The following is a 10,957-nucleotide window of genomic DNA, read 5'->3' as shown; positions in this document are numbered from 1 at the left end:
GATAACACTGGGTTACGAAAAAGTGTGTTTTTGCAAGTTGTCTAGGTTTTTTCAACTGAATTAGGACCATTTTGCACCGCTAAATCCTAAAATGACATCTGTTTTTCTCAATCAGGTCAGGTTTTTTTGCTAATTTGATTTTGAAAAATTTGATCTTCTCACAAAATTGATTACACTTTTATGACTTTATCAGTTGATTTTTTTTATATAGCTCTCACCCAAAATAGGTTTTAAGAGAGAGAAAAAAAAAAATCATTTTCTAACAGGATGTATTTATTATTTATTATGTATTCACCGCAGATGTAGCAGAATACGTCAGGCTTATTTTTGCAAGATCTTCTAGTCGAAGCCATTTCATTCACCTGTAATATTAAAAAAAACTATTAATCATAAATTGGCAAAAATAAAATCTTCAGAACTCGTTTATTGCAAGAAATATGAAAGAATTTTGTATCATATGATGTGAAAATGCCCATAAATGTAAGCAAAAATGTTAAAAAGCCAATATGTAGCATAGTTCATAAAGTTGACCTGATTGAGCAAAATTAATGTGATTTTTGGATTCAGCACACCAAAATTATCCTAAATCAGCTCAAAAAAACTGAAACAATAAATTTGTTGTTGACCAGTGTTACCGGTGTAACGATAAACTGTGGTAAAATCGCAGACGGTTAGTATTAGCGTGTAAATTCTAATTCTCATGATAACCATGTTTGATTACCACACTTTAAGGGGAAATCACCTATGTAAAGATCTGCTTTTATGTCAAATATTTGAGTATAGTTTGAATTTATTACAATTTTAATTTTCTATACCTAATATTTGGAACCAATATTCACTTTTAAAGTCTTTGAAAAGGTTCGTTAAGCATCTGTGTGTTATTTATGCAATAAATTATATACATTTTTCAAATCAGGTTTATATATTTTTTGTGTGTTTTCTGGCCTTTTGTGTTTTTATAGTAGGTTAAAGTAAAAAAAATAATAGACAGATGATATAGATGTAGTTGTGCTGAAAAAACAGATCCCAAACATGGGTATAGTAAACATTTGTTTATATAGTATATAAAGGCCAAATCAAAAGGACTGAAAAACAGACAAAATAGACTCAGACCACTAAGGGTTAATATTTGAATGTTTCTGCAACAGAAGGAACATTGGGACTATTATTTTATTTGTTCGTTTGTTTGTTATTGTTGTTTTTTTTTTGTTTTTGTTTTTTTTTTTTCAAAATACAACTTGGTTAAATTATTTCAGTGTGTGTATTAGTCCTTTTTGAACATTTTCAGCACAATTTCAACTATACTGAGATAATAATGATAACTGTGATAATTTTGGTCACAATAATCATGAAATGAAATGTTCATATCCCTACACCAGAAGTGAACCGGCCCAGAGTCTGTTTGGAAGTGGACCCAGAACCACTTCTTCTAGGTGGTTCTGGGTCCACTTGTTTGGTTCAAATCAGAGTTTACATGTTTGTATTCACACCTAAAAAAAAATGTTCAGACTTTCTGGGGAAATGCATTACAACAAACAGGTGGGTTACATTCTGAATCATTATTGAGGAAGAAAGATCTCTGGAGGAATAATGTTGATTTTGTGAATTGTGTGTTTTTCAGGATTTCCATAAAGCAAAACCTTGATTACTCAAAGTATTCTGATATATTGGTAGGGCTGTGTATCGGCAAGAATCGGGCAATTCGATACAAATCACAATATTAGGACCATGATATGATATAACGTGATATATCACAACACTGTTAACAAAGCAATATTTTTTGTTCATTTTGTTTCTTCTTCTAAGAAAATATTTCCTGGAAAATTTTAATATTACCAGAAATATGCACAAATACTAAACAAGTTTTTATTTGATCAGAACAGGATTTAATACTATATCACAAAACTTTCCTATGTAAAAACCAAATTTTGTTATAAATAAATAAATAAAATGATGTTTACAGACACTACAGTTTAAGATCCTGCTCAAATGTTCATAGTCTATTAGTTGTGAAAAGAATGCATAGTGTGCACAGTCCCTAAATCATCCAACATCAGAACATTATTTTTGTGAGATCCCAACAAAGGAACTAACCTCTGCCTCTCACACAGTAAAAAGTGCTTTTAGGATGATTGAATTAACAATTATTTAACAAAACAGTGTTATCAGTTAAAAAACAACTACATGCATGACCTGCAATATCACAACTGTACTATTTTAGTACACAAACAACTGAGCAAAATACCTATGTGAATATAGAAATAAAAGAAACACAAAAAAGAAAAACATGAACCTCCGCCATATCTCCATTTGAATAAATACCTAAACATATCGATACAGTATTTTTTAATATCGATACAGTATCATGAAATGAAATATCATGATATATTGCGGAACCGATATTTACTTACACTCCGATATATTGGCCAGTCCTACTATGTACAGTATAAAGTTGAACAGAATGATGCTCTTCTCAGCTGGAAAAGTCGAGCCAAAACATCCCAGTCTCAGGTTGTTCTGTTGCTTTTATATTCGCTCCACAGTAGAAATGCTGCTACGTCCCGGTCTGATTATTATCCTTTTGTGTCTGATAGGTTTTCAACAATTGGTCATTAAAGTTGTCAATCATCCAATTTCATATCTTTAAATAACTTCTAAAAACTAGACTGATCTCAAAGACAATGGGTTGAACACAAATTAACCTGATTAAATTCACTAAAAAGAACATTTACTGAGTGTGAATTTTTAGGTGATTCCCATTGGAGGTGGTTGGTTTATGCAGTTGACGTACTCTAGCAGTGTGCTCATGCAGGTCTTGAAAGTTTGAAAAAGTATAGAATTTTGATACGCTGTTTTCCAGGCCTTGAAAAGTCTGGAATTTTGTGTGAAAATCTTAATAAAGTATGGAAAAGTTTCTCTCAAAGTAGAATTTTAGAGTATATTCAAAGCGGCTAAAATTTCTTTAGGGGGTCAAATGAGTGTCCATTTTTGTCAAAAAAAAAAAACAGTTGTCATAAAGTCATAGAAGTGTGTGTAAATAATGCTAATCCATTTGTGCACAGACTACTGATATTCTTTGACAGTGGAAGCTCTATTTTCATAAATATTGGATTTGGAATAGTACGTGTATGTGAAAACTTTTGCTGGTGGACGGACGTGACATTACCCATGATGCTCTGGTCAGTACCAGTACTTTATTAGGAATAAACTTCTAGACTTCCTATTGCTAATTGTGCTCTTCTTCATAAATGTTGGTATTGTGGATCTAAAACAATCCCAGCTGACACAAAAACACTAAATGTGTCAGTGGACGGATGTGACATGGTTGTTGTGGATCCCATCATACTGATGCTCTGCAGCCATGTCAGCGTTTACACTAATGATCCCTGTGCAAAAACTAGGAGCACTATTATTTATTGGATAGTTTAGCATCAGACTAAAGAGGAAAGAACAATATAGAATTGTTCTTTCTGTATAAAAATGCTTCTTATTGTAAAAGTGTTGATGTAAACAGTGCTGTGTGCCATTCTTCATGTATGTATTGGTGGAACAGAAGCAGGATGGATCAGCACCATACTCCAGATTGAACCTGTACAAATAAAACATGTGATATGGAGGAGAGAATCTGGGAAGAAAAACTGGGGAATCCAAAGGAAGAGAAGATTGGTTTTTCAGGTCAATTCAGTTCAAATAGAACTTGTCCATTTGTGACATGAAAATATAGCATTAATTGTGCTGAAATGGTTCATTTTTGAGCTGAAAACATAGTTCATATGAGCATCAACATGTTGAACAGAACTGAAATCTTGTCCATTTGAACAACTGTCATTTACCAACACAAAGTTCCTTTGGGGATTCGCTTAGATTGATTTCTTATGCACAAAGACAGAAATAAGACCTCTAAGCACATTTTAGCTGCTAAATATTCTGTGAAATCATATCAGAATTCATCGTCGTTCAGTGTGGGGACAAACTGAAGTGTGAGGCAGGAATCCAAAATAAGTTCAAGTGGTCCTGGCTCCAGGAAACCACATTCCTGTGTGAGATGTATTTTTTGTTAATTTTGAACCTTAATGCTTTACAGGTTTTTGCTCCCAAAGTGCACCAGAATGCACCTAAGAGCATGCAGAATGAAATGCTCAGAAAAGTTCAGTTTTTTTTTCTTTCCTCACTTTCCTCACTGATGTTCTCTCAACACGCAGTTAATATTAGTGTCCTCCATCATATAAAACCAGGCTGAACATTGTAAACTTACTTCCTACCACCACACCATGGCTATGCTAATGCTAGCACTTAAACCTGAAGGGGTCGTTGGGTTTCCGACTCCTCCTCTGGTTCTGATTATCTGATTCTGGGGCCAAATCTGTCCTGGTGCGGCGTCTCTTTCACTGCAGGCGACGAGAGCTTACAGCCGGATGGAAAAAAATAGGAAATTCCTGTGCATGAATGAAGGATAAACAGTATTGACAGTCGGCTGCAGGTAGAGCAGACGACTGAAGTGGAAGGAGAACAGAGGACTCCTGTCGATACTGGAGTAAATACACAGCAGTTCAACTGGTTTCTATTTGACATCCTGTTTGTTCATTTGAAGGTCATGAGTGATTAAGAGACACGCTGGCTCTTTAATGGGCCTTTACTCTGGGCACAAACATACAGGGGTGTAAGAAAATAACGGTATCGCAATATATCGTGATATTTCACTTCAAGATACTGTATCGATATTAAAAAGTACTGTATCGATATTTTTAGGTATTTATTCAAATGCAGATATGGCGGAGGTTCATTCTTGTTTTTTGTTTTTCAAGCTATTTCTATATCCACATGGGTATTTTGTTCTGTTGTTTGTATCCTACTAAAGTAGTATTATGATACTGCAGCTCATACATGTAGTCTTTTGAAACTGATAACACTGTTTTGTTAAATAATGGATTATTCACACCAAGGTTATTATCATTAACGAAAACTAACAAAAAAAATGACAAAAACTAGAATTGAAAAAACATTTTTGTTAATTGAAATAAATAAAAACTATAATTAAAAGAAAAAAACAGTAACTAACTGAAACTGTATTGTGTGTTTACAAAACTAGGTTTCACAACAAAAATGTTGAATAAATGTATTTTTGTGAATGTATAACATGTATAAGCACTGATAAACTGTCCAAATACAGTTTTTATCAGTGGATTGGACAACTGAGTCTCACTGAAAATTATTTATATATATATTTATAGGTAATTTGATTTTTTTAATGCATGTAAATATTCTTTATTAAACATTAAAAAGTCAAAAAAAAAATGCAAAATCTCATGTAAAGTTAGGGCAAAAAACTGTATTTTAATTATGGAAATTTACCGTATTTTTATGAGATGGTTATTTTCCATAATTTAACAGTATTTTTTCGGCACTCCTGCTGCCGGAATAATACCGTTTTTTTTATAGGTTTTTTTTTTACAGTGTGTGTATAATTAAAAGAAAAAAACGATAACTAACTGAAACTGTATTGTGTGTTTACAAAACTAACTAAAACATATAAAAATTATGGATAAAATTCCCTTCGTTTTCGTTTTTGTCAATGTCAGATTGATATGAAATCGATTTATTTCCCTCAAGCAATTTTCTGTGCTGTCACCATACGACACTTTTTGGTCCGTCACTTGTGTTCACTATGCATTCTTTTCGCAATAGAATACAAACATTTACGCAGGATCTTAAACTGTAATGGCTGCAAAACATTATTTATTTATTTATTTGTTTGTTTGTTTGTGTGTTTTTTGTACTGGTAAAGCCACATGTTAAAACTTTATTTAGCCAAATGTTGCACTATAAATTTTTCCAGGAAAGAATCTTTTAAAAAAGAAACAAAACAAAAAATATTGCCTTGTTAACAGTATTGTGATGTATTATGATATATCATATCGTGATCCCAGTATTGTGATTTGTATTGTATCACCAGATTCTTGCTGATACACAGCCCTACAAACGTATAGAAAAACATATTGGATTTGTTGTGTTTAAAGTGTGAGTTATTGGCGGTCCTGTAATCGACGCTGTGTGGTTCAGAGTGAGGGTTTGGACAAGGGCGTAAGAAAATATTGGTTCTGCAATATATTGCGATATTTCATTTCACAATACTGTATCGATATTTTTAGGTATTTATTCAAGTGCAGATATTGTGGAGGTTCTTTTATAAGTTTTATTTTTATTGTTTTGTTTTTTGTTTATGTTTTATTTATTATTATTTAACACTCCTTTATTAAATAATGTTAATTCCTTTGTTGGAATTGCACAAAAATCCTGTTCTGATGTTAGTTCTGAACGAATAGAATATGAACATTTGAACAGGATCTGAAACTGTAATGTCTGTAAAACATCATTTCAGTTTTAACAGGTAAATTTTGTGATATAACATTAGATCCTGTTGGGATCAAATAAAAATGTGTTTAGTATTTGTGCAGATTTCTGCTGTAATTCAATTCTTCAAGGAAATAATCATTTAACAAAAAAGAAAAAAAACAAAAATTGCTTTTTAACAGTATTGTGATGTATCATGATATATACGTATCGTGATCCTAGTATTGTGATTTGTATCGTATCGCCAGATTCTTGCCGATACACAGCCCTAGTCCTAAAGCAATGAGGAAAAAAAGGAAGAAAAAAAGAATCCTTTATGACTCCGTTTATAGTGTGATCCTGTTTCACAGTGTGTCCAAGGACATGCTTTCTGTTACTAGGGTTAAAAGATATGAAAAAAATTAAAACAAGTTTTAATTGACTTAAAAATCCTGAATATATTAAATTTATAATAATTAGAGAAACAAACAAAAAAACCCTGAAAAAACATATTTGAGAAATTGGTTTCAGTGAATATTGCTAATGATTAAACAAATATCAGCTTATATTTTGGCTAAAATTTCCTTAGGGGGTCAAATGAGTGTCCATTTTTGTCAAAAAAACAGTTGTCATAAATCCATAGAAGTGTGTTCAAATAATGCTAATCCATTTGTGCACAGACTACTGATATTCTCTGACAGTGGAAGCTCTATTTTCAGAAATATTGGATTTGGAATAGCACGTGTATGTGAAAACTTTTGCTGGTGGACGGACGTGACATTACCCATGATGCTCTGGTCAGTCCCAGTACTTTATTAGGAATAAACTTCTAGACTTCCTATTGCTAATTGTGCTCTTCTTCATAAATGTTGGTATTGTGGATCTAAAACAATCCCAGCTGACACAAAAACACTAAATGTGTCAGTGGACGGATGTGACATGGTTGTTGTGGATCCCATCATACTGATGCTCTGCAGCCATGTCAGCGTTTACACTAATGATCCCTGTGCAAAAACTAGGAGCACTATTATTTATTGGATAGTTTAGCATCAGACTAAAGAGGAAAGAACAATATAGAATTGTTCTTTCTGTATAAAAATGCTTCTTATTGTAAAAGTGTTGATGTAAACAGTGCTGTGTGCCATTCTTCATGTATGTATTGGTGGAACAGAAGCAGGATGGATCAGCACCATAATCCAGATTGAACCTGTACAAATAAAACATGTGATATGGAGGAGAGAATCTGGGAAGAAAAACTGGGGAATCTAAAAGAATAGATGTGTTTTTCAGGTCAATTCAGTTCAAATAGAACTTGTCCATTTGTGACATGAAAATATAGCATTAATTGTGCTGAAATGGTTCATTTTGGAGCTGAAAACATAGTTCATATGAGCATCAACATGTTGAACAGAACTGAAATCCTGTCCATTTGAACAACTGTCATTTACCAACACAAAGTTCCTTTGGATTCACTGAGACTGATTTAATATGAACACAGACACAAAGAAGACCTCTAAGCACATTTTAGCCGATTTGCATTCTTCCATTTTTGCCATGGGCATCCACAAATGAGATCCATGAAAAGCTTCTCATCTAATGACATACGTTTTTTGTCGAAAAGTTGATTTATTGCTAAAAGTTAGAAATAGGACTTCTTAAATAATATATTGTCGTCAGCAAAACCATAAGTGTCCAGAAGCTCACATTCACTAATGGTTCAGAAAGCAAAAATCAGGCCCCCCTTCACATCTGTTTCCTGTTCAGTTCCATATTTATTGGTTCATTACATTAAGTTTGGCATTCAGTTCAACAATTATCTCGCTCCTAATAAATCCACTTCCTAATAAAAGTCAGAGATGGATCATTTCTGGCACTGACAGTTCTTTTTCAGGAAGGTTTATGATAAGGCTGCACAATTGTGGCCAAAAATAAAATCCAGATTTTTTTGTCTAAAAACTCAATTTTGGATTTTGATTTTTGGGTAAAACTACAATACAACAGAAGTTGGCATGTTGTTTTCATGAGCAGCCCACAATGCAATATTATTTACACACCCTGTTATAATTTACACACCCTGTTTATATTTACACCCTGTTTAGATTCACACACTCAGTTTATATTTACACACCCTCTTTTATTTATACACCCTGTTTTATTTACATACCCTGTTTATATTTACACACCCTGTTTTTATTTACACACCCTGTTTATAGTATTTATGCCCTGTTTATATTTACACACCCTGTTTATATTTACACACCCTCTTTTCTTTACACTCCCTGTTTTTATTTACACACCCTGTTTATATTATTTATGCCCTGTTTTTATTTACACACCCTCTTTTCTTTACACACCCTGTTTATATTTGCACACCCTCTTTTCTTTACACACCCTCTTTTATTTACACACCCTGTTTTTATTTACACACCCTGTTTATATTTACACACACTGTTTTTATTTACACACCCTGTTTTTATTTACGCACCCTCTTTTCTTTACACACCCTGTTTTTATTGACACACCTTGTTTATATAATTTACACACCCTGTTTATATTTAGACACCATGTTTATATTATTTATACCCTGTTTATATTTACACCCCCTGTTTATATTGTTTACACACCCTGTTTATATTTACACCCCCTGTTTATATTATTTACACACCCTGTTTATATTTACACCCCCTGTTTATATTATTTACACACCCTGTTTATATTTACACACCCTGTTTATATCTACACCCCCTGTTTATATTATTTACACCCCCTGTTTATATTTACACACCCTGTTTATATTATTTACACACCCTGTTTATATTTACACACCCTGTTTATAGCTACACCCCCTGCTTATATTATTTACACACCCTGTTTGTATTTACACCCCCTGTTTATATTATTTACACCCCCTGTTTGTATTTACATCCCCTGTTTATATTATTTACACACCCTGTTTATATTGTTTACACACCCTGTTTATATTTACACACCCTGTTTATATTTGCACACCCTGTTTATATTTGCACGCCCTGTTTATATTTACACACCCTGTTTATATTATTTACACACCCTGTTTATATTTACACACCATGTTTATATTATTTATACCCTGTTTATATTTACACACCCTGTTTTTATTTACACACCCTGTTTATATTATTTACACACCCTGTTTATATTTACACACCATGTTTATATTATTTATACCCTGTTTATATTTACACACCCTGTTTTTATTTACACACCCTGTTTATATTATTTACACACCCTGTTTATATTTACACACCCTGTTTATATTTACACACCATGTTTATATTATTTATAGCCTGTTTATATTGTTTACACACCCTGTTTATATTGTTTACACACCCTCTTTATATTTACACACCCTGTTTATATTTACAACCCCTGTTTGTCCGTTTGTGCCTCACACACTCACACACAGACTTGGATCAGTTCGTCTCTATGTCTTTATTAATGCTTCCTTCTTTCTTGCTGCTGTGGCTCTGGTGTAAAGGCTGAGTTTATGAAAACCACTGGTCTGGTCTTTATTTGCCTTTTACTCCTAAATGATATGAAATGTTTCCATCACTGTTCAGATTCAGAGCAGTCTGTTATTTAATTCAGCCCGTTTGGTCTGTCGTCGGTGTCATCCCTGTACTGACGTTCACATTAGTTACAGCTGTTTCATTACAATCCACTGACATCATGTAAACATCATGATTCTGAGTCACTTAAAGTCGATCAGCCCTGGTGGTGAAAACAACAGCCTTAAAAAAACCAAACTGAAGTTCCCTGACAGATTCACTGTTCATTCATGTGAAGTGGAAAGGCTGCGCTTTGTATTTGTTGACCCTTAACTTCAGTGGGTGAATAGTAAAAGGGTTTATATGTGGCCTTAAAGTGGTTTGTTTAGGTACTGGAAAATGACAGTTTTCTTGGAGCTGAAGATTTCCTGTCAGTGCTGTGACTCTAAAGGCATGGCTTTGGGTGGTGGAGGATGCTGGGAGTTTTTGTGGAGGGAACATATGTATTTGTGTTGAGGATTGTCATCTACAGACAGAACATGTTGGTACAGGGCAGAGGAATGTGGTGTGGGCGGAGCTGGAGAATGTCATACATGTGTCTGTGGTTGACCAATCTGCTGCTGTTGGGTTCCATAACCCACACTATTCACCTAACCTGAACACATAACCCTAACCCAAAGACCCTAACCCATAACCCTAACCCCTAACACATAACCCTAACCCCTAACCACTAACCCCTAACCCTAACCCCCTAACCCCTAACACATAACCCTAACCCCTAGCTTTAACCCTAACCCCTAACCCCCCTAAACCTAACCCTAACCCCCTAACCCTAACCCATAGCCTTAACCCTAGTGAAAAGTGAAACTTATAGACGCTTTACTAATTCCTGGAAACCTCCCGCTGTCCATGTCCCTTTTCTGACCTTTGGAAACTTTAATTTCAGGGAACAGGACATGTGTTTAACACCCCCCCCCCCCAGAACCAGCCCAATCTCCTGACTAAATCAGACCCGATCTTCTAAAAAAATATACTGATCTGCACATCAGTGTACGCACAGACTGGACAGGGGTGGGGGGGTCTGGTTAAATCGGGGGGGA

General features: G+C 34.1%; 1 protein-coding gene across 1 annotated transcript in view; it reads left to right on the top strand.

Annotated features, from left to right (window-relative positions):
- The window catches only part of paqr6 (progestin and adipoQ receptor family member VI), a 44,791-nt gene that overhangs the window by 536 nt on the left and 33,298 nt on the right, over nucleotides 1–10,957 (top strand). The gene's annotated exons all lie outside the window — the stretch shown is intronic.

The sequence above is a fragment of the Sphaeramia orbicularis genome, chromosome 16 (genome assembly GCF_902148855.1).
Source record: "Sphaeramia orbicularis chromosome 16, fSphaOr1.1, whole genome shotgun sequence".
NCBI lineage: Eukaryota > Metazoa > Chordata > Actinopteri > Kurtiformes > Apogonidae > Sphaeramia > Sphaeramia orbicularis.
This window is presented reverse-complemented; position numbering and strand designations above follow the sequence as displayed.